The sequence below is a fragment of the Pipistrellus hanaki genome (genome assembly GCF_964339955.1).
Source record: "Pipistrellus hanaki genome assembly, chromosome: 11".
Taxonomy (NCBI): domain Eukaryota; kingdom Metazoa; phylum Chordata; class Mammalia; order Chiroptera; family Vespertilionidae; genus Pipistrellus; species Pipistrellus hanaki.
Window position 1 is genome coordinate 29,311,601 of NC_140513.1, and position 25,208 is coordinate 29,336,808.

The 25,208-nt window shown below is 42.1% G+C and overlaps 1 protein-coding gene across 4 annotated transcripts in view; it reads right to left on the reverse strand.

Annotated features, from left to right (window-relative positions):
* The window catches only part of NTRK2 (neurotrophic receptor tyrosine kinase 2), a 307,491-nt gene that overhangs the window by 7,503 nt on the left and 274,780 nt on the right, over nucleotides 1-25,208 (reverse strand). The gene's annotated exons all lie outside the window — the stretch shown is intronic.

Genomic DNA, 25,208 nt, shown 5'->3' on the forward strand with positions numbered 1-25,208 from the left:
GAAAAGTGAAGTATTCCATTTTCAGAATTGTAGCCCATTAGGGCTGTCCCATTTTAAAACCATGATCAGATTTCTAGACAGTAGCCCTGTGGGTGGTAGGTCCTACTTTTCATACTGGTAAACTCCAGCACAACCAGCCCAAATGCCATGCTTGACACTGAGGGCAGCAAGCAAGCTCTCAGACAACTGAATCAGGCCTCACTGACAACTCTCAGCCCCTGAGTTCTGAGACTAATGCCACATAGAGTTTCTGCCCAATTATCATTCTCAATATCCATTTCTGACTCATTAAAGGAAGGAAATGAACTCACAGTGCCTGAAAAATGCTGCTCAACTTCAGAGCCCAAGGAGCTGAGAGGGTCAGAGATGTCTAATAAGCTTGGTGATTTCAAATAATGCTCTTGGCATCAAAGAAAGCACACAGGTGAAAGCAGGAGGGCATTGTTTTCTGTACAATGACTCCAAATCCAACAAGTAGGAATATAGCTTGCTGATTCTGGGTTAGGGTGTTTCCATATCCTTACTGTTCAGCTTTGACTACACCAGAAACTCCTATACCATGTAAAGGCTGGTTGCCCATCTTCTGCTTTTGATTTTATCACTTGCTTCTCATCCCTGCAGTGGTAGGTAGTTCAATGAGCACATATTTTCCTCATGGAACTGCCTGGACATCTGCTACTCACCATCAGGGTTGATACTCAAAACACAACCTGTATAACACAGGAACTGACTGGTCAAAAAGGATGCTGGTGGTTAACTAGTTTGAAGGTGTGTTCACAGGGAAGAAGTAGAGAGATAAAGAACCATTTACATGCATCTCCTAGAACGAGAAAGATGGAAAACACACTCTGGGTTCCATTAATCTAGCAAGATACCAGACTTTCTATATTCCTTGTGGATCCCCAGATGCAATGCATGGACAACACTGAATTCATGACATCAGAAACACTAGGGTCCAGGGCACAATCCAGTGTGCATTTCCTAGTTAGGTAACCTTGACTAGCTGCCAAACCTCTCTGTGCCCTGATTTCTCCAAATATAAAATGTGGAGAACAATGAATAAGTTCTAAGGTTATCGTGAGGTTAATACCAAAGCAGACAATATAAATTTCAGTGCACTTAAATACGTTCAGAGTGATTTTTCCTTTTCTGTAATTTTACTGTCTGATTTCCTTAAAATGGGCAGCAGCCATTCTGGAGACATTAAGGAGAGGCAGCACATACACCTTACACTTTCCCATATTCCTCACCCAATGACAAGTGTTTTGGGGCTCTTGGGACTCCTGCACCTACGCTATCAGGTTTTTGGTCCTGTAGCGTTAATGGCCAAATAAAAAGCTCTTGTTTCCTTTGAAGGAGAAAAAACAAGGTTATAAATTTTGATTTACATGTTTTCCCATCTGATCATTTATTTTATGTTTGGACAGATTTTTTCACTTTAATTCTTACAAGAATACCTTCTGGGATTTCACACATGCTGTTATAAATAACGCTTTCCTTGTACTGATGTCAAACGGGTGAGTGTGGGAGAATCTAATAAAAGTTCAGATAGGGTTCACAAGTTTTCTAAACCCATTTAGACACTTCTGAACATTTCTTTTGCAGCCTTTTCTCAGGATATTGGAGCATGTCTCACACACACATGCGCGCGCGCGCACACACACGCACACACACACACACACACACACACACACACACACGGGATCACTGTGGTTACAAATTACCATCACAGGATGGTTTTTGGAATCTCACAAAACCACATACTGTGTGGCAACAAACAACAAGACATTTGTTTTGTATTGTGCTACTTGGCAACTTGCCTTCACACCCTTGCTTAAATATTTGTGACACGGAATACAATCTCAAGTATGACATTGGGAGTCAGAACTGTAACTGTTTCTTTGACTACTGGATATGCCTGAAGAAACTTTCCAGGGATCCATGTGGGTCAGGCCACGTGCCTTTCCCTAAACTCACCAGATAGAACTGATCAAATGGGAAACCCAGTTAGCTGGGAGTTGACATGGTCTTATAATTTTTATTTTCCTCTTCCCCAGAGACTGGGGTTCTAGTTCTATAATTATCCACCACCACTTCCCCACCATAATCAACCATCAATACTTATGACTTCACCTTTACAAATAATTTTACTCAGTTATCTTATTTGTACTCAATTAATTACCCTTTGGGGTGGACATTGGCTTGCCTTCATATTACAAACTATGTCTCCAAAGTTCAAAGAGTTAAGTAGATTACCCAGAGCCAAACACATAATGCCTCCCCCCTGATGCCGCTCATTTTGATGGGTCACTCGTGTTTCCAGCTTCTGCAGTTTCCAACACCTGCCTTGTGTGTTTATCAGGCAAGCTTAGTTTTGGCTCTAGTTTAGCCAGTAAGCTGACATGACTCAAGTCTGTTGGAAATTTTGATATCCTTTCATTTCTAACTACTTCCTGGAGATCTTAAAGGTAAGCTCAGGTTCCAGCATTTCAAGAAACTCTCTGTCCCTGCTACAGCACTGTGCCTTTTCTAAGTACCAGGAAGCCCAGTGTCCCTTAGCAGAGCTCTGGTAACACTATAGGCCTGGCACTCCTTATTTTTGATAACAGATCACATGCCTCAAGCAAGGTGGATGCTAATCAGTTATGACTGACAGGGCATGGGGGTTTGGCTAGTATGCATATCATGTCTTCAATAGGTTTCTTGTGAGTGCTAGTATTTTGGAAGGAAATATCAAAGTGTGCTTTCAAAAAGATCAACATTTTCTACTTTCCTATTCATCCTCCAACAACTTCCCTAAACTCTTGATAGAACCAAGTCTTAGATTAAATGGATTGACACTTCAAATAAGAACCATTCAATGAAATTTGCAACTTCTTAATAAAATGCAACAAAAAATATGGGGGTTTACATGGGGTATAAAAGCTAACGTGTATGAGAATCCCACTGATCAGTTTGCCATCTGTAGAGTAGTTGGGGATAGGAATGGGGGATGGGGGTGGTCTATGGTGCAGACCTGAACTATTCAAACTAGGAATTAAGTGTAAAAGGATGTCATAATGCACAACATGAAGAGAGTATTGTTCTATAGATGATGACTAACATGTCATATCTTAGGAGGCTGGGGACCAAGGACAAAGGATTAGGAAGAAAGGCTGGAGCCTTTCTATAGACTCAAGAAAAAGAAAAGGGATCAATGACCATCATGGCTGTTAATCATTGTAACATGGTGAAACCAGCAAAGCTAACCAGAACAATGTCTGAGGCCCATGGCCAAAAAGAAATCCTATCATGACTAAAATAAATTAAATTACAGAAAATGAGTTCTGTTTTTAAACATATCAAGAAAAGAACTGTTTATTTAGCTTTTCATGTGATTTCTACAACACCTCACAATTTTGATGGTGATATGTATTGGTCAAACACAAAAATAACAACTGTGTTCTAGTTAAAAATACCTGGGCTTTGGCATCTTTTTAATCTACCAAATTGAAAGGAACTTAACATAGTAATTTCTGGAGAGAATATAAAAAAGCCCATGGTAAAACTGTCCTGTGTTAGGAATCAATTATTTTATTATTTTTAAGTCAAATTAGACACATCTAATCACTTCAACTGCAATATTTATTTCTTACCCAAGAAACACTCTTTGGGTGCATACTTTTTGGTCATTAGGTTATAAGTTGTGAAAATTTCCCTGTCACTTAACAAACAATATGATTTATTTTTTCTATATTGGAAAACTGGGGTTTAGTGAAATCAAAGAACTTGCTAAGGAAGTATAGATATAAATTGATGACCAGCAGTACTGAGGACAGCTCTCAATCCCACCACTATTCATGCTGAGAACCTAGGCTCTTTCTCATTTTTAAAAAATATAATTTTTATTGACTTCAGAGAGGAAGGGAGAGGGAGATAGAGATAGAAACATTAATGAGAGAGACATATTGATTGGCTGCTTCTTGCATGTCCCCTACTGGGGATTGAGCCTGCAACCCTCTTGGTACATGGGACGGTGCTCAATCCATTGAGCCATGCCAACCAGGCTCTTTTTATTTTCTTTATTTTATTTTTTGCAAATATAAAAAGCATCATTTTTTTTCTGGTACAAGTTAACAAAGAAGGCACAATTCATTTTCCAGGTGTACTGGGAGATGACAGAGGAGGTGACAAGCTTAGCTCTCCTCTTTCTGTTGGGCTTCACAAAAATTGCATCTACCATCCCTCATCATCTTCTCTTTTTCTACTGCATCCTTTCTTCTCAGAGTTGCCTCCTCCCAGTCCATTCCTACTTCTGTTTCTTTGAATCTCCTCTCAAGTCCACTTGTCCAGTCCTATTTCAAATATCAATGTTGCATTTAGTAGTCTTGCCTGATTCCTTTCTTCTCTCTCCAAATGATCATGAGTATCCCCACCATAACTCATTATTCCTTCATGTTGATACCTCATCTCCCTTCTATGGCAGGCTGGAGCCTTTCTGTAGACCCAAAGTAAATGCCTAGCTGGCTTTGAAACCACTGATGATATAAAATGAGTAATGCTAATCTGGGACCTTTTAAACTCAACTAGCAAAACCAACGATGCCTGGGAGGCCACTTTCGGCTTGTGGTATTTATTCAATGACTAAGTGATAACTTGTTGGGAAGCCAAACATTTGACTCCCTTAGAAACATGCAGGCCAAAGGCCAAACCCCATTAAGGGATGATTAGCTGTCAGAGGCTTTTGGCAGCATTAAATATTGAAGAGACTCCTAGACCTCCCCATGCACCCTTCACTCAGTTGCTCTATTTCAGCAGTTTTTCATCATCTATTCCTTAACAATTCATGAAAGCTGTAAACTTTAAGAAATGGCTAGACCTTATTTATTTATTTATTTATTGGGTTGTATCTGTAGTATGAAGTTAAAAAGAGAAGAGAAAAAGAATTTATGCAAAACATTCTCCCTGGAGAAACTGGAACCACTGTGGTCAGACTGTGGGCGCTTTCTGACCACATCCAGGAAGATAAGAATTCTCCAGCTATAAAGAGTGATGAGGTGCTTTTGTGGTGTGTGGCTACTGAACCAAAGGATACTTCATGAGAAGAAAGTCAGCCCTTCTCGCCTTGCCTAGAAGTCCTGAATGTACACAGAACAAGTTGAGTCTGAAGGAGCACTGGTGACATCCCGGCCACCATCTCTCGTACAGTGAGAAACGATTATCACTACACCTGAAATGGATATTTGTAATCTAGAAAAGCTTTAATTATCTTTTACCATAGGATCTGGTCATTATCAATCATATGGTCATAACGGAAGGGTTTTGACTTAGTAAATTCAAGCCAAGTGTTTTGGGATTAGTCAAAGAGAGGGTATGTTGGACCTTATAATTAACAATATTTTTGCAAATATTTTTTTCTTCTTCACAATTAAATCTCTATCCTGCCTTAACAGGGCAAATAATTATGTTTGGAAGGGGAAGGTCACAAAGCTATCATTGCTATCTCCTGACACTTGTACTATAGATGAACAGATGAGGCAAATTAAATACAAATTTTGTACTAAGAATCTTATCTTTATTATACTATGAAATAATAATATGAATAATAAAAATAACAATAATAATAATACCTCATGTTTGTATAATACTTATTTTGCCTTTTATAGCATGTCCACATATATTCATCCTATAATAATTGTACCTGCCTCAAAACATGGTTGTAATGATTAAATGATTTGATAAAAAAAAAAATCTCTGTGGTGTTATTATGTGATGCAATTTATAGGACATTCTTGATAAGGCAAAATTTTGGGTATAGATAACCCATGATTGACATGGGATGGGAATTGGTGGTACAGCAAAGGGACTTGCCCACTGGAGCATGAGGGAATTTTGTGAGATGATGGCAATGTTCTAACTCCTCATTGTTCATTGTGATGGCAATTAAATGACTGTTTGCCAAACTTAGAACTATATACTAAAAAAGGTGAATTTTACTATATGTATATTATACCTCAATAAGCCTGACTTAAAAATGAATAAATATAGCTCTTAAAGTAATGCTTAGTGTATAATAAATGTGCAAATTATATTAGCTATTGTTGTTACGCTAAATATTTGAGTCTGCAGTACTCTTACAAGGTAAGTCACCCCATATTCTTTATCCCAATTTAAGAGGTCAGGAATCTCCAGGTCCAGAGGCAAAGAGACCTACCCAAGACCATGCAGGTAAGAAGTGCTAGAGTCTATACCAGGGCTCAGCTCTCCAAATGAATGGCACTGTTTCCATTTTGCATCAAGTCTGTTATGGTGTCAGATTCATGGATAGGAAAGGCTCTCTGCATGAGTCTGCTTGGACTTGAGAAGGCTAAAAAGTGCTAATTCCAATATAACCCTAATATTTGGGGGGCTAGGAATTAGAATCCATGCCAGCAAACTCAGTGTACATTCTTGATAGCCTATAATTAAGTTACTATCTCCTTCCCAAATACTGGTCTTGAAGAACCTGTTACAGAGGCCATAAAACTGTGAATAGTACACTGCCCCAGAGGCAGGGTTATTAATGCTGGCGCCAGGCCAGACCATCAGAAATGGCCTGGAGACCCCCAACCCTTGGGGCCTTCTTGCAAGGCCCACTAAAAGGACTGGAAGCATAAACCATATTTGTGGGTAAAGACCACAGGGAGATATAAAGAGAAGCCCCATGCATGTTTATTTACTCAGATTTGGAAAGTATTCCCTGAGTCCACCAATGTATTAAACAGTATCCCTCCTTTTCTTTAAAGCATTGCTTGGTTTTTCTTTGGTCTTTTGCAACAGGCTGATATAATGAAATGTCATAGACTTGGTGGCTAAAACAATAGACATTTAATTCTTCACATTAGATTAAAGTCCAAGACCAAGGTTCCAGCAATTGTTTTTTTTTTTTTTTTTTTTGTGTGTGTGTGTGTGTGTGTGTGTGTGTGTGTGTTTGTGTGTGTTTTCTGGTGATGGCCCTGTGTAGCTTGTGTGTACACGCAGAGAGAGCAAGCTTCAGGCATCTCTTCTGGGACCTACCCCTGACCTTATTTACCCTCAATTACTTCCTTAGAGGTCCCATCTCCAAGTACAGAGACACTGAGAGTTAGAGTTTCAAGATATAAATTTGGGGGGTGGGGGCTTACACTAACACTCAGTCTAATGCTTCCTTTTTTTTTTTTTTTTAATCCCAAAGCACTTAGAGGAGCAAGAATAACTCCAAATACTAAGTGTTGTACAGTTCTGGTCCAGAATGTTATTCTGTGGTCTTTTGTTAACATTTTCATGTCCCCAGAGTAAAGGCTCGCCCCTACTTCCGTCTTCCCTTCCCGGGTGACTCGTGATGATTTTCCTATTAACAACAAATTCTAGAGCTTAGAAAAATGGCTTAAACCTGCTTTTGTTCCACAGCATCCCTCAGATTCAATTCATTTTCAGTGGAAAACTTACGGCAATCTCTGCCTTCACCTCCCCTCTCCCCCCACTCTACCCCAATTTCCCTGCAGGTAGCTAAGGGAGAGAGTGAATAGACCCTGGGACTCTTAAGTTATATGTATAGAAGGCAAAAGGGTTTCTTGGAGTCCATAGTGCCTCAAGTGACATTCTCATGGGTTCTATTGGTCCCTGCTTGTGCACTATATTCAATTTAAAGAGCCCAAGAGTCCCAGATTTAGAAGTGATTATAGTTTCACCTTATTTTACATTTGCTCTAATCAGGAGAGCAAATAAACCTTCTCTCAGTAAAGCATGAAACTGCAATCACATGGATGTTTAAGAATCACACTGGGATCTAAAAACAAGGAGTCTTCATTTTAACAACTGAGTGAACTTCAACAGTAACAACATGCCCTGCCCCTTCCTCTGATGTCCTTTCCCCACCTCAGCCCACTAACTCTTATCAAGCTTGGTGGGGAGTTTCCTGAATGATAAATGGGAGGATGAAGCCTTTGGAAAGATCTAATACAGCACACTGACTGCCATGTGATGATTGTACTTATACATCACTCAGCAATGCAAATTTGTACATTCCAATGATAAATTTCATCAAAAAAGCCATTTTTTATGTTCAATATAACAGCTTTTTATGACCTCCTGTGCATTATGGTTTTTAACCCAAGAGACCATCTGACATTTTAGCAATTGAGACCAGAGCATTGCACCTTTCATGGAGAAAAGCCACAGAGACTGACATGGTGCTGAGCAAAGGCCACTGGAAGAGCAGGAGCAATATATATTCATGTCACTCTCTATGCTAAGGTGATTACATTATGCTGGTTTAGTACAAAAATTCCAATGTGAAATTGTTTCTATGGAAATAGCTCAAAAAGGCTGCTATTCCAGCTAGCTTTTAGAAAAGGAAGAAATCAATGAATTGTCAACAGAGCAGAGGGAGGGAGCACTCTCTATGCCAGCTGGGATTTCCATGATTACTGCTGCCCTGGGCGCATTATGTCCAGTAAGTGGAGAGGTTAGGTTTCTGGGTGGATACCACATATCTGTCCCACGATTAACCGCAGCTTCTTAGTTAACACTGAAGACACTGGCAGAATGTACATCCTACCATTAGCCTGAGATGAGAACTTAATACACCAGAGCCAATTAAAAATGAATACGGTCCTCTTTCCTTCCAGTTCACTTTGATATAGACACTGATGCCTGTGTGCGCATCAGCACAATAATGGGAAAGTTGCAGGGACGAAGAGGGTACCTCAGTAAGGGATCCCCATTAGCTGCATCAACTGAGATAGTGGCTTAATCTTGCAGTTCCTTCTCACTTACTGGAAGTCCTGAAGTTGCAGTCAAAGGCTGGTGGAACACTTTAAGAAGCCGTTTCAATGACATCCTTCAGGAGACATCTGAAAGCTGCCCACTTCCTTCCACCTCCATTTTGATCTCCCTGTCATTATTCTCCCTAGGCTACTATGACAGCCTCCTAACTGGTCTACCCATTTCCTTTCTCTCTATTTTTCCAATTCTCTCTCTACTCAATACCCAGAGCAATAGTCTTAAAATATTAATTGTATCAAATCTTGTGTTTCTACCATAAACTCTTCAACAACTTCTCACTGCCCGTAAAAAAAAGCCATTGAAATGGCTGATAGCACCCTGGTTGACCCGAGTGCCTCCTTTCCTATTTCCTTTTATATTTCTCCCCTTTCCCTGCAGTGATCCATTTGGTCTTAAATATGTCTTAGCACTTCCTCACACCTACAGTTTTTCAATTTTTGTTTAAAACTACCTAACTTCCCCTTGTCCCTGTGGACTTAACTTAAATACCACACTCTTTGGCACCAAAACCAAGTTAGACCACCAAGAAACACTGCTTACTTTCCCTTCATCACGCCCATCAATTGTAATGACGGGCTTATCTGTGTGGTTATGTGCTTGCTATCACCTCTGCCTGCAGACTACAAGGTTTATGACAGAAAGTACTACCCAGTGCTTGAATGCTTAGTAGACATTTGTTAAAAAAAAAAAAAAAAAAAAAAGACCATAGTCAGAATCAGGATCTGAGGTGGCAATGAAAGACAGATGTTTTAAATCCACTAATCTTGCTTCTTTCTCTTTGATTTTTGCCTCTCATTTTGCACCACTGCCCTAAATCCACCTGGTGGCATGACCAGTTATGCTAGCCAGCTAAAGCAATCAACAGTCTCTTTCTGTGAGCTGTTTAGGAGGAAATTCCTTCTGCCCAACTCAGAGAATTTGACAATGACATAATCGCACAGAAGCAATAACCGATGCTTTCTTTCGCAAAAAGTGATAAATTTAGAGAACAAGGGGGTCTGACTGTATGGGTTTCCCACCTGTGTCTTCCAATGGAAAGAGGAAGTAACGGTGGAGGGATTCTATTGCTTCTAGATCCTTCAGTGGCACAGACATATTCCTGAGTTTCTCAGGATGACTAATGATAGCCCCCTTGGTATTTAGCTTTAGGATTTATGCTGATGGTCTCTACATGCTTCTCTCTGTCAGTACTTGAGTAGGAGACACCTCTACATTTCGTTGTTCTCCCCCCCCCCCCCCCGATTATTTCCCCAATATTCCACCAGCTGTACCATCACATCAGTGCTCAAGTCACCCTTTGACTCTTAAAAGAACTTGAGATTCCTTTGAGGAAGAAAGCTATCCTTATGGTATCCCAGGGAAGAAGAGAAAAGGTTCCATAGCGCTGACGTCCTTAATAATGGTCCCTCGGGTTCTTTCCTTCTTGCCTCTCAAACCCTTAGTCAACCCCAGGACCATTTTTTTTGTGTGTGTGTGTGTGTAAATTTTCATTTCCAAGGTCTTTATCCCCAGCAACTACATTTTGTTATACCAGAGCATCTATTTGGGTACAGACCATCGGCATTTAGGATATTATATTTACTGGTTAACATCTACTTGAATCCATTTATGTGAATAGCTTTCATGAAACACATAAAGGTCTTTAAACACACACTCAGGGGTAACAATTCTCTTCAGCTTTGAATTTGTCTTTAGAGATGAAGGTAAGAACACTCTAGAGCAGGACAAGGTTTATAGTGAACAAATAAACTACTGCAAATTAACTGGAAACTGTAGGGAAAAGCAGAGATGATTCCCAACTTAAGAACATTGGACTTTTATTTTTTTTAAAATATATTTTTATTTATTTCTGAGAGTAAGGGAGAGGGAGAAAGCGATAGAAACATCAATGATGACAGAGAACCATTGAGCCTGCAACCCCGGGCATGTGCCCTGACTGGGAATCAAATCGTGACCTCCTGGTTCACAGGTTGACGCTCAACCATGGAGCCATGCCCACCCGGCAGAACACGGGACTTTTAAACAGCCCACCTTTACCAGGGGAGGTGCGTTCTCTTCTTACCCAATTTAAGTGTCCTCCGATTCCCTCCTCATTTGGAGCCCATTCCTCCCTCCATCTCCCCATCCCCTTAAACAGCGTCACTGTCCCCACCATTTATTTTCAAAGCTAAAAACCTAGGAGCCATCAATGATTCTTTATTTCCCCTGACCCCCCCTCCCCCAACCAAGTCCTCAGCAGGTTCTTTCATCTATACTAGCAGAACATATCTTGATTGTACCCACTTGTCCATTTCCTCTGTTACTACCAAGTCCAAGCCGCCACATGCTTGCATCCAGAATATTGCAATAGTGTTTTCTGCTCTAACCTCAACTCAGCAGGCAGCCTACCTGCTTTCCGCTTACCTTGCCTGACCTGAGGCTAAGGACATCATTTGAGGCTGAGGACATAACCTTGCCCCCAGAAACTGCCTCAAGGTCTTGGTCTGTTCCCACTGCCTCTGCCCCACAGGAATAACTCACTGCATGACCTTCCTCTTTGCTCCAGGGGTCAGCTTTTACCTTTCCCCATCACAGTAAGTAGACCCAGAAAAACAATACTGGAGCAGTCAAATAACAAAAAAATATATGCTCATGTGATTAGTTTGTTACAGGCTGCATTTTGTGAAATGTTCAAAAGAATGCTTAGTTTCTGAGGACTTCTTATCCATTTGCTAAACGTGTCAACGGTCACTCCATTGCCTCTCTGAATTAAATCACTAAAGTTGCACCACCGTTTTAAAGTGGGAAAGGTGGTTACTCCTGGAGGGAGAAATTAGGTTCAGCAGAAGGAGAACCCAAAGCGATCTTTATAAAGTAAAACACCGCAGAGAGACCACAGCAACTAATAGCGTCTGGGCAGCCCTGCGTAGCCACACATCTGAGGCTCACACCAGACACGGACCACAAGCCTCAGGGGTCAGGCTCTTAACGATCTCTGCTAATGAAAACTCAGCCAATCAGAACTGGCCTCATTCTCATAGTTGTCCTCTTGGGGTCTTCAGGAATTATGACTAGGCTTGCTTTGCATTTATATCACCCACATCCTGGTCAGGAAAACTGGAAGCCAGGCAGTGGAAGGTAGGAGGGAAGCAGGTGAGAGGGCGGTCAGAACTCTTTGAGTGAAGCAGCAGTATCAATAAGAGAATCATGCCTGACCACTCATCCCCAAGGGCAGGTCAAGAAAAGGTGAGGGTCAATTGTCGCATGAGGATCTCATATTTGATATAACCAGCTTTGTGACATTCATGGCCAACAGGCCATTAGCTGCTTGAATGCTCAGATGAGGGCAGCTGTGAACACTACTCTGAACACCAATGATGTCCCATATTAAGATACGCAGTGGGGCTTTGCCAGGTGTTCCATGATTTAAAAACTCAGGCCTTTAGCTGAAAGAAAGGGAGCTCTGGGCACCCCATTTTTCCAAAGAAAGCTTCTGTGTCGGTCAGGGTTCAACACACTATCTGACAGCTGGATCAGACCCTGCTCCCATAATAGAAAAATCCCTACCATAACCACCCTAGGTAACCTATCCTCTCTGTTGGTACAAAAAGAGACACGGGTAGGGTAGTGAGTGAGAGCAATGGGGCCATTGGTCTGGGGCCATTGTCGGAATGTTCCTGAAGAGAGGTCATTTCTTTCTCTTCCCCTTCTCTCTGTCCCCCCACCTTCAACCTGAAATCAGGTAAGGGCTTCAAGAGAAGTCCTCACAAAGATGGGGGTGCCTTACCAAGGGGAGATGGAAACCTCATTTGGCATTTAGGCTTCTGTTTAGGCAGCAGACTATATGTACTGAAATAAGAAGTGGATGAAGAATGATGGTGGAGCAGAGAGTAGCAAGCAGGAGAGCCTGCTCTCCCATCATTCAGAACGGATAAGTGGGCCTTGGAGAAAGCGTCTATGCCTGAGCCTTCTTGTTTGTACCCTGGCTCCCCACAGGTGGCACCTAATCCAAGGTGGCGTTTCCTGAGAAACAGTGACCGCAAAGGAGAGGGTGGCAACTGAAAAGTAGAGACATTTGCTTTCTATCCGCAGTCCCTCTTCCAGCCCCTAACCCCAAAGAAGCTAGAGACGTAAGAAGAGCAGGGAGAAGTCCAGCCTGTGATGCTGGAAGAGGAAGCTTTGAAATTAGTGGAATAATGAAGCTGTAGGCTGTATTCAACTGGTTTTGTAGCTGAAGGACAACTGCAAGACATGGAAGAAACTTAACTGCATATTACTAAGTGAAAAAAGCCAGTCTGAAAAGGTTATATGATTTCAACTATACATATGCCATTCTGGAAAAGGCAAAACTATGGAAACAGTAAAGGAATCAGTGGTTGCCAGGGCTTCGGGGGAGGGAAGGATGAAGAGGCAGAGCAGAAAGGATTTTAGGGCATTGAAATGACTCTGATACTATAATGGTGGCTACATGTTATACATTTATCAAAACTCTAAGAATGTACAACACCAAGGGTGAATTCTTACATAAACTGTGGACTTGGATGGGTGATAATAATGTGTCCACGTAGGTTTATGATGGTAACAAGTGTCCCACTCTGGTGCTGGATGTTGATAGTGAGGGAAGCTGCCCATGTGTGTGGGAAGGTGACTTATGGGAAACTTCTCTACCTTCTCTTCCATTTTACTATAAAACATAAAGTTTATTTTTTTAAAGTGTTGCAATGAGGACATGAATGTTGCCAAGGCTCTGTTACTTAGTTACATCCATGCCTACAAATTTCTGGAAAAGAGGTTGCCAGCCCTGCCCTCCCAGTGATCTGCTGCTGTTCATGGGGCATGGAGGATGCTCTGTAGAAACAGAACCTAAGCAGTGAACACAGAGAACCCTGTGGGGCAGATGGTAGCACAGAGTGCTTCACCCACCCAGCCTCAGGGCGGAAGTCAGTGTGGCTGAAAGTCCATTCTCAACAGGAAACTGATAACCCTGCTTGGGAGCTTCTGAAATGGGACAGAGCTAGTGCTTGGGAAAGAGGCCAAGAAAATGTGGGACAGGACCATTCTCACCAAGATGAAGCTAATTTACCATGGAAAGCACACACTGTTTCCAAGCCATAATATATATATTGAAGTCTATATATATAATAGACTTTTCTGTTTTAATTCTGAGAACTTGAGAGCTAAACTTGCCAAAAGGATTGAAAGAATGTTGGGCATATTCAGTGTAGCAATGGTGCTGAACTAGAATGAACTAGAAGTCAAGGAAGGGTTGAAGTGTCTTTAATCATAATGATTTTTGCTTTAATAGCCCATTTTGTTGATAGTGTCATAGCTTAAGCTATTAGAATATGATTTGCATCATAACAGTTCTCTTTGAAACATATTAATTTGACTGTTAACAGACAGTGCACAAAAAGCTTTTATAACTTCCTGATGAGCAGACTTCACAACTGAGAACAGTGAATGTCATATGACGTTTTCTTACAAGTTCAACAGGCTTGGGCTGTTGTAAAAGGGAAAACTTCAGGACAAGGTTACTGAGGGAGCGTTCAGCGGGGGAGGGTAAAGCACATGGCTAACATGGGTTTCATGGGCTGGCTAGGTGCTCAGCTGGGCTCTTCCTCACACACAAATAAGAAACTGTGCTCTTTGTGTGAACCAGGACAGGGGCCCTGGGAGGCCCTTGAGAGTATTCAAAAGATGAGCTAAGAACCTAAAAGTCAGAAGATAAAGAGGGAAGAGTTACTCTGGCTCAAAGGAAGGGATTCTTAGGGGTTTTCCAAAATGAGAATGACAAGCTCAACTACAGATGAGGGTCCATTTGGAGCAAACTGTCACTAAGATGACATCATCTGAGTGCAGGACCATGCCAGGGTGACACTGTATCATGTATTAATGATGGTCTTCCAGGAACAAGTTCCTTTTCTTTCCTGAATGGATTCACCTTACATAAAATTCCAACTGAGATTCTAAGGCCAGGGAAGCAAGAGTGAGGGAGAAGGCAAGGAAGGATGGAGAGGCAGTAAGGCAAGGAAGGATGGAGAGGCAGTAAGGCAAGGAATGATGGAGAGGCAGTAAGAAGAGGAGTTGTGTACTAAACTAGCAGCTATTTGGTGTCCACGTGATTGACTGCTTGCTTATAAAGCCCTGGGTGATTCTGCACAGTAGTGAACTGGGTTCGACATCCTGAAAAGAGCCACAGAGAAGAAGGGGATCAGTCAGTGGGGCCACTAGGAAATCATCCCGATCACATAACACCTGCTATGATGTGGCACACTCATGAGGCAGGGGACAGGTTGTTCCCTGAAACCCCCTCTCTTTTCCTCCCTGCACCTTTCTCTAGACATCTTCTATTTTCATTTTATCTTTCATGTAGATGGCAGGTTCAGAATTAAAGGCCTGTCCAAGGTCAGCAGCTTTCTGGTTGCAGACCTAGAACAGCACCCTTGCTCCCTGACTGAATCAGGGTATGTTACCTCCCATCGCACGGTATCCCAGCACCAGCCTGTAACCTCTCCTGGGAATCGCCTGGTGAGACAGACTCTGAGCCCCAGGACAGGATCTCTCTCCCCCAGTCTGGTGCAGTCAGGAGACAGGCAGAGAGGAAAATAGCTCCATTTTCTACCCTCTGAGCTGAGCTTAAATGATTTGCCTCCTGGTATCTGTGCTCTGCTCACTAGCTCACAGCCACCTGTGGCAGAGTCATTGTCTTGCTCTAGCTCTCCCTCTGACCAGAGGCCTTAAACCTTTCTTCTGTAAGTTTGGTAGGGTAAGAAACCAGGATGGAATCTTATCACAGCCATGTCCTTCATGCAGCATTAATAAATTTCAAGTGCTTTAACCACTCACATTAGTGGGAAGGGGGTTACAGCTATAGAAATGCTTTCTCCCCAGGTTAATATTTCATGCTAACTCTTTCGACATTTTTATGACCTGTGTACAGCAGCCTCATATGTTCATAATCATGTTCAAATTGAAAGAGTATGATGATCACTTCACAATTTAAAAAGCACTCTTTGTTAAAGCAATCTTAAACATCTTGTTACATTTCAGACTTGTGTTCAATCAGATATTTTTCTTTTAAATATCTGCCTCCCCCCCTCCCCCCCCCCACCACCATCTTTCTCCAGGATTAAAACATTCGGTAAGATTAGAAAGAGGCTGTTGACTTCTCAAGTGTCCATGTGGTTCTTGTTCCCTATTAAAGACTAATTACCTTTTAGACAAGTGAATGTGAGCTATTGAAGTAAAAACTTTACGAGTCTAGAACTGTTACTCTAAATTTGGACCTGATGTCAAGCTTCAAGTTTAGTTGGCTAGATAAAGATGGTATGTTCCAGTGCTGCGAGCATACCCAACACGTGTTCCGGGCCATATGCTGGCTCTTTACATATGTTAATTTATGTAGTTCTCCAAACAACCCTGGAAGCGAGGGTTTCTGGTGTCCAACTCTCAGATGGAGAAACTGGATCAATGACTCGCCCTGGTGTGTGACTGAACCAATGCAGCAGCACCTTGGCTCCCAGACCAAAATCGGCTCCAATTTATTATTGGATTTGTGATTATTATTTGGAGTGGGTTTCGAATGTACAGAAGTCATAGGTGTTCTTCGCTTGGGTACCTGGATTTCATGGACGCTGGTGGGGCAGAGTGAGACGCATAAGCAAGACTATTCAAAAAAAAAAAAAAAAAAAGCTGGGCTAAAGAAGGGTCTTTCCTTAAATTCCACCACTATTGTAATTATTCCAAAGCACCACCAACAGCCACACTAGGGAGCCATTCCTCTTAGAAATGCAGTCCTGTCCAGGTGGTTCTTTCTGAAGCCCAGCAGGCTGCCTGCAGGGCACACTGACAGGAGCCCCAGGATTGCCTGTGTCTCAGGAGGATCGGTGAACTGCATTTCTCTTAGCCCTGCAAGGGAGGGAAAAAATCTGATTTTCCGAGATTTTTCCCGTTTCTAAGGACTCACATGGAGTTTATAATTCATGTTGTTATTTTAAAAAATGGTCTAAAGGTTACCTCCAAGCCCTGACAATCTATGGCTTTTTTCGGGGAAATTCTTACCTGTCCAATGGGAGGACATTTTATGTATTGCAATTGGGCTCTATACAGATCCATCCTTGCTGCACATTAGTGACTTGTCTGGGTCTAATTTAGGCCACAACACACATCAGGCAGGAACTCTTTAATTCCATGTTCTCTTCAATGTTCAGCAGATTTTGTTCACTCAACAAATGTTAAATGCCAGTAATAACCAACACCTTCTCTCTCTAAATAAAGCACTGTTTTGAGATGGTATATACATGACCATTCTGATTTAATCTTTTATATAGAGAACAGGAAGAAAAAAAAAAGAAAAAAAAAGAAGCCACACATAGATTCTGTCAGCAATGATTGCATTTCAAAGTCTAAAACTAGGTCATGATGACAGGATGGAAGATATGAGATGCTGAAGGCCCAAAAGCACTGAAATAATCCAGGATTTATGTGTCTTCTGCAAGTTCCCTTGAAGAAGACAGGGTGGGAGAGTGAAAAGAGCTCTGGGTGGAGACTTGCCACTGAGCTGTGGTCTGGGCTCTGGGATTGGTCCGGACCACTATTTAGCTACTAGCAGCTTCCTCTTTGTGGGACTCAGGGGACAAACTGGGTGATCTGAAAAACGTCTGTTCATTCATCTAAACGATTCATTTATAGAGCACATATTTATAGAGTGCCTAATGTGTGTTCAATATGAAAAAACCTTGGTGAATATGGTCCTCACTCTGATAGAACTTAGAGTGGGGGAGACATTAATCAAATACTCTCAAAATAAGTATGAAATTGAAGGGCAGCAGATGCTGTCAAGGAGAACTACATGATACAGAAAAATAGTATAGGTATTCAAAATATCTAATGGGGACCAATGAACCATAACTTCATAGTTTTGGTGCCTGAAGGCTCCATGTTGTCCGTAGAGGCAGCTCTTTAGTTGCTGAATAAAGTGGACTCAGGGTAGTGGCTGAATGTGCCAACTTGTGCCAAAATATTTTAACTTTTGCAACTAGTATTCTATGTGAATATTGGCATTGCATAAGGGCTTATAATAATAGATTATTTTATTCAGGGCTGGAAGGCTGGTAAGGGGCTTCATGTGGAGGTGACATCTGAGCCAAGACCTGAGGAATAAGTAAGAATAACTAAGTGAAAAGAAGAGGAAAATTATTATAGGCATAGTAGAGGAGTATGTTCAAAGTCCCTGGGGCAAGCGGGAACAAATGTGTTTGAGGAGCTTAAAGAAGTCCATCGAGGTTGAAGTGCAGTAAGCAATAGAAGCCTGATAGGGGTGGTAGTGTGGGAGTTGGATATGGACTAGAAAATGCGGGATCTTACAGGTCATTGAACAATGGAAAACCACTAACATTTTACGCTGGGAATGGCATGGCCAGATTTGCATTTTACAAAGACTACTAGGGCTGCTGTGTAGCGCAGAGATTACAGTGGGAGCAGTTGGAAGGCTGCTCCTCAGTTATCCAGGAAAAAGGCTGGTGGCTCAGACTAGCATAGTGGTGATATGGGTGGAGAGAATATATAGTTTCTTGCTTGCTGAATTGGTAATGTTGGCCATTCATTGAGATGGGAAACACTACCACAGGCTTGGGGCATATTGGGAGTCAAAAGAGAGAGACAAAGGGAGGATGTCTGACCATGTTGTGATGAAGGGGACACTATAGTATTTAAGAGGAAACCTGATTGTAGGGTAGTGATCTGGACCAAAAGTATGCATTTTGGAGTTACCATTGTAGCAATAGTCACTGATGCCTGGACTGCGGAAAAGACAGCCTATGCAAGAGTACTGAACTAGGAGGGGGCCTTGAGAAATTTCAACAGTTAATTATCAGTCCTTTACCTATGAAGGAGACTAAGAAAGAGTAGCTAGAATGGATGGAGAAAACATGATGGTGCGGTATCAAGCAAAGAGAACACTTCAAGAAAGAGGGAGAGGATGACAATTGTCCAATTGGATGAGGACTGGAAATGCCCAGAGAGATTTCAGGAAGACTGAGTGAGAGCTGCTGTATTTTTCTCTCAACCTTTTACGTTGAACTAATGATAGACTCACAATTCATTGTATAGTACTTACAAGTCCCAGGTACTCATTGTCCAGCTTCCCCCAATACAATGAACTCAACCAAAGACCTTAACCCAGTTACAGTAAGAATTGCTTTGATAGAGCAATGGGACCAGAAATCAAATCAGATCGGGCAGGACAGGAAACAGAAAGAAGAATCAGAGGCAGGATGGATAGCAAATATTTATCTGTTATCGTATGCTGCTCTGTGCTAGGCACAGCACCCGACACTGGGCGCAGAGTACAGCCTGAAGAAACCTTCACATCCACAGGATCTGGACAAGGAATCAGGGGAAAGGAAGCTGAGGATAAAAATCTACCCCTGGCAGTAGGCACCAGTGTCTGGGGCCACAGTGGGCTGAGGAGCAGGGACTCTACTAGTGAGACATTGGGAATGTCCTCTGAACCCTGCCATGGCAGGGGGAAGCACTAGGACAGCAGGAGAAGCATCAAGTCTCTTCTCTCAGGACAGGTGCTCTGGGGAGTTGGTCATCCCAATGCTTCTCAGGTTTACAAACTATTAAGAGCAGAGAACTTTCTGCAGGGGAGCCTCAGACATTTCACAGCTATTGCATGTTCCAATAGAAGCTTTAGAAGAAACGTTGGCCAGTGGGTTAGAGTAACGTATTTCTAACAAGCCCATTTTACAGATGAACACACTGAACCCCAGGCTCCAAGGAAACGGACATTGACCAACCACTCAGCCTGGGTCTTGAATTCTGATTTGTTGATGCTTCCATGCCAGGCCCTCTTAGAGGTTCCTCCTCCCTGTGTTGCCCTGGATCTCAAGAGACTGATTCTATGGAGCTGTGCACGTAGTGACTGTTTCCTATGTAAGTTTGATCAGTTTTATCTTTCTAATATCACCCAAGTTGGCTACCTGCAGGTACCAAACAGCCAACAAAATCACGGGACAAGCTCTATATGTATCTCTCGTTCTGGTGGGTAGATGCCCAACAACCAGAAAAATAAGTATATGAAACCTTGGAAACAGATTTTATTGCTGCTCCACAGTCCGACTCCTCCCCCACACTGGGGACATCCCGTGAAACTCTGTTTTCAAGGTGGAAGGAAGCCAAGGGGAGGAGGGCAAGGAGGAGATGCAGTGGAAGGGGCAGCAGGACCTGGATCCCCTCAGGGCTGTGGCTCTGGTCAGCCTCAATCATAGGTGCGCTGGGAGGTTCCCTGAAGCCTGATTCATTCCATCTCAGCAGGCAGGACTGAGAGAGCACTGACCTCTGTGAGAGAGGCTGCCTGCCAGAGGAGGCTCGGGTCCTGCATACTAATTGGCCTACTTAAATGGCTCTCCATCCCCTCCCTCCAACTGCAACAATCCCCCTTCCGAAATCGCCTGCTCCCAATGGAGGAGGCTTGCTGCCATGGCAACCCAGCCTTCCAATGCTGGGAGAACTCACCATAGAGCTGTGGGGAGAAAAATTCCACTGTTGAATTTTCAAAGAAGGGCTCAAAGGGGGAGGGAGAGGCAGAACAAAGGTCTGAGGACCAATGGGGTTGGAGATGGGGAGCTTCCCTGGCTGAGGGCCTCGGGTGCTCTATACAAACGTTCATCCCGACACGTAAACCTGCAGAGGCAAGGCCAGACAGGGCTGGACACTGTGACATGCCACCTATGTGTGCTAATATCGTATTGCCTCATTCATGGGGTGCCTGGTGCCAAAAAAAATGGGGGTAGGAACATGCCAGCAATGGCCTCTTTACTAGGATGTTCACGATGCACTCCTTAAAACGTGATAAGCACAGAGATTGAATATGCGCTGAACAAAGTGTGGACTTTGCCACTGAGGGTTTTGTTATTGTTTCTGCTCTTCTACAACATCATATTTGAATCACATTATACCTCCTTTGAAAAAAGAAGGAATACATCCATCGAACAGGTATGCCTCCCCATTGAGCTGCCCCAGGTGAGGGGAGAAACCACCCAGGTATGCTTGTTTGGAGGCAGCCTGTCCCACTCAGTGTGACCCAAGGCTTGGTGATGTTGCTAAGGGGAAAGGCGGCAGGCCAACAGCACTGGGTGCCTCTGTGTCCCCTTTTATAGGACGAGAAAAAAAAAAAAGCAACAGTCTGGGTGTTTGGTGATCCTCTCTGATTCTAAGGAGTCCCTTCGCATTGTCTGAAGCTTAATCCTTTCTGAAATACTTTAATTCATTCCTCTCTGTTCCCTAAAGTTCCCCTTCAGGTCCCCTTTCTTCCCATTTCTAAAGCAATGCAGTGCCTTTAGAGTTGTGAGCCCATGGCATCCTTTCTGAAACAGCCCAGTGTTGAGGAGCTGGCACACATCACGTCTAAAGGGGTGTTTAGTTCTCAAAACCAAAGCAAACACACACACAAATGTTCTCTTTGGGACCAACGTGGGAGAGAGTTTCTAAAGGCCAGCCACAAGCTCATTGTGTTTCTGACAGTCCCCTGCTCTCAAAGGAGCGGGCAAATTCCGCCAGGCCTTTATCTGTGCCTGACAACTCCCAGAAACAAGCCGGGCCTGGGAGCTGGCTCCAGATCCAAGCAGGGAAACCCTGAGAGAGCGGGGGACGGCCTGCGCTCCTTGGAGAGTGAAGCACTGGAAACCACACAAAAACAGGAGCAATTGGTTTTCAGAGGGAGCACACGGTGCAGAGAAAAGCCTTATTCAGCCGTATTAAATAAGATACACAACAGTGTCACATTCACCTTTGTTCCTCGGATGTCATTTTGGACACAAAGACTTGGAAACATGCTTGACTCCCAGGCCCTGGCTTTCAAGGTGACATTTCACAAATCCATCATTCATTTCTTTACAACAAATATTTATGGAACAAACTCTGCTAGATGCCAGAAATACAAAGGCGAAAATGTGCCTGGACTTCTCGTAGAGGGTTTTGGAAATAACAGCAATCTCTCAACATTTGCAGCCTACTTCCAATTTCCAAAGCACTATACACTTCATCTAATTTAATCCCCAGGGCCCGCCTGACTGTGTTAGATAAAGCCTGTGCTGCCTGAGCGAGAAACAAGGGGCAGAAAACCCTCTACAAACGATGGCACCAATGTGGGAGGTGCTATTGCCAACTCACTTTGCTCCCGGAACTTCAGGTGCTAAAAGTGCATGTTCTCTGGGTACCAGGGCACAAAGCTTTCTGGGTATAAAGAGCGTCTTGGGAGATTAAATAAATTAGCCTTCAAAGAAATCTTTGAAAAGTGAGGACACTTTATTCAGAAAGAAAATTTGCTTTACTTTCAAAGAAGACATTTTCAAAGCGATGGTTTAACAAGGTAGGAAAAATATTGGCCCAAGAGTTAGGGGGTTGAGAGACTGGTCTTATTAGGGAGCTTTTGGAAAATGAGGAAATTAGGCTGAATTTTTTTTTTTTCCCAAACCGCAGTTAAAAATTCTACATGGTTTACCAGGCAGGCAGGTTTGCAATTATGTATGTTGTTTAGCAGTTCCTGAAAAAAAAAATGTTTGATCAAATATAATTTTAGAAATAATACAATTGACTGTTACTTATATGTGTATTTATTCAATGGCCAAGACTGGCTGAATGTCAAAAACTAAATAGTATTTTCAAGGCTTTCCATTTTTGAGGTTTCCTCTCTCATGTACTATGGGAATGATAAGAATGAAAAGCATAATTCTGGGAACAAAACAAACTTTTAATAAATATTTTCTTCATCAATATATGAAGGTATAGATGAATGAATGGGGAAAAGACTCTAAAGGCAAAGGACAGAATTTTGTCATGATGACAAACTGGAGGTTGCAGAAGAATATCCCTCTGAGAAGTGTATCAAAGCATCTCCTGCCAAAAATAAAAGGCATGTAACCAAGAAACAAAATAGTGCCTTTGGGGGTAGGCAGGGTGGAATGGGTGGGTACAACTGTAGAAGTTTTCATTGTATTGTTTTAGTCCCACTATTGTTTTCTTAAAGTTAGTTTGTTGACTTATTACTAAGTAGCCAAGTTGCCTGTGCTCTCTAATCCTGGGTATTTGCATTTGCAAAATGAAGTTACTCCTGTCCCAGCTCCAAGACAGGATGATTCTGTGCAGATCCAGGTATCAGATCAAAACTCAGGGTCCCAGCTTCTAGTAAAGATTTTGTCATTTTGGGTCATTTTCTACAGTCAGATGAACTACTTGTGGTACCCTCAGCTCCTTGGCATCTGGGTCTGTGGGCTGGCATGCTGACAGTGCCTCCAAGGTTATGCCAACCTGCCTGCTGTGGAGAGACCATTCAGGGACTTGACACCTAGGTGACTCATTGGTTCCCGCCATGGAGGTCTGTCCATGGCTCTTCCTATGCCTCTGTTTGCTGGGACTGTGTTTCCTGGGGAAATGAACTTATATTTCTTCTGGATCTTATCAGCTCCCTTCAGGATACAGTTCAGGCTTCTCGGTAGCACTCTGAAAACTCCCAACCCACGAGAGTGTCTTAGCATTTACTCTTCCTGATAAAACTACTTATCTGATTAAGCTTTGTGTTGTTTTCAATTATGTATAAGTGTCCTGAAAATGTAAACACACACAGTGTACACTTATAAAAGCAGTGTTTATTAAAATACACTTCATTTTCAAAATTGAGCTATCAGCTGTGTATATATTTTGGGGGGACATCCTGTATATACTTTATCTTTCCAACTAGACTAAAAACTCTTCTACATCTGCAATCATATGACAATATATAGATGTATCAAAGTATTGCGCTATACACCTTAAGAGATGTTTATGTCAAATTTCACTCAGTTAAAATAAAAAACAAAATCTTTTTTAGGGTGGGAACAGTATTGGTACATACCATGCCCAGGCGGGGCTAAAACAGCATTTATTAACAGGTAATAAGTACCTGGTAATGATTTTAAGGATATAATTGCAGCACTTAAAGAGTCAAATTAGAAATCCACAACTTTGAAGCATAGGCAAATATATAGCATTAATTATAAATAAAGGAAAGTTCAGAAGTTTCACCATTAAAACTCTTCTTATAAAAATAAATTAAAACCTGTATTGACTGTATGAGAAGTTATTATTTAGTAGCGGTAAGGTAAACAATCAAGAAGAAGTTATTTAAAGAGAAAAGTGGGAACAGAATGACCTCCTCACATGTGCCATTGTTTAGTGAACACTGCTGCTTAATAAAGTAACTTTTAAACTGCTCGGCTTGGTATTGCTGATTTTTCATTTTTAATGCTGTATCACCCTGTGATTCCTCAAAAATGAATCATGAGTTTTGAATATGTGTGACTCTAAGAGAGGAATATAAAGAAAAGAAAAAGAAGGGATGGAAGAAAGAAAATATCCATTTGCTGATTTCCTCAAGGATTACTGTTTCACTCTCTACACCAAATCAATAGGACTACCTGCATTTTTCTAATTTGTCAATTTCTTTCTTTCTTTCTTTTTTTTAAAATTCTTTATTGTTGAAAGTATTCCATATGTCCCCTTTTTCTCCCATTGGCCTTTTCTAATCTGCCCCACCTCCCGCCCCAGGCCTTCATCCCCTATTGTCTGTGTCTGTAGGTTATTCTTTTTAAAAAACAAATATATTTTATCAATTTTTTACAGAGCAGGAGAGCGATAGAGAGTTAGAAACATCAATGAGAGAGAATCATCGATCAGCTGCCTCTTGCACACCCCCTACTGGGGATGTGCCCGCAACCAAGGTACATGCCCTTGATGGGACTCGAACCTGGGACCTTTCAGTCCGCAGGCCAATGCTCTATCCACCGAGCCAAACCGGTTTCGGCTATAGGTTATTCTTATTTGCATAAAAGTTCTTTGGTTGATCTCTACCCACCCCCCACCGGGCACCCTCCCCTGCCTTCCCTCTGAGGTTTACAGGTCTGTTTATCCACTTATTTCTTAAAACCATGTTACCATTCATGTGCCTGCATTATTTAAATATAGTCACAGGATCATTTCTTCTTCCACCCAAACCAATTATTTACCAAGTACTGATGAGAGCTCATCCAATTTAACCCTGGGCTCAACTGATATGAAATGATACTATGCCCTTTCAGTGAGGAAGTAACAATTTCCTTTCACTCTGAAATAAAAAATTGGGCCATTTGGGGTTATACAAAGCTCACTTTTAAAAATCAAAAGATGTAATTTACCAGATAAAGGTGTGACTTTTCTTCCTCATCTTCATAAGAAACAACCACATTTCCTGAAGACCAATTATCAAAATATCCCATTCTGACCTAAATGATACTTTTACATGGTTTTTGGATATATCTTAGAATGTCCTAAATGGAAGTTAAGTTAAAATCACTTTCCTGGACTTATTAAACATAGTGAATGCAACAATGAAGTCCCCAATTATGGGCACATGGGCACAAGATATC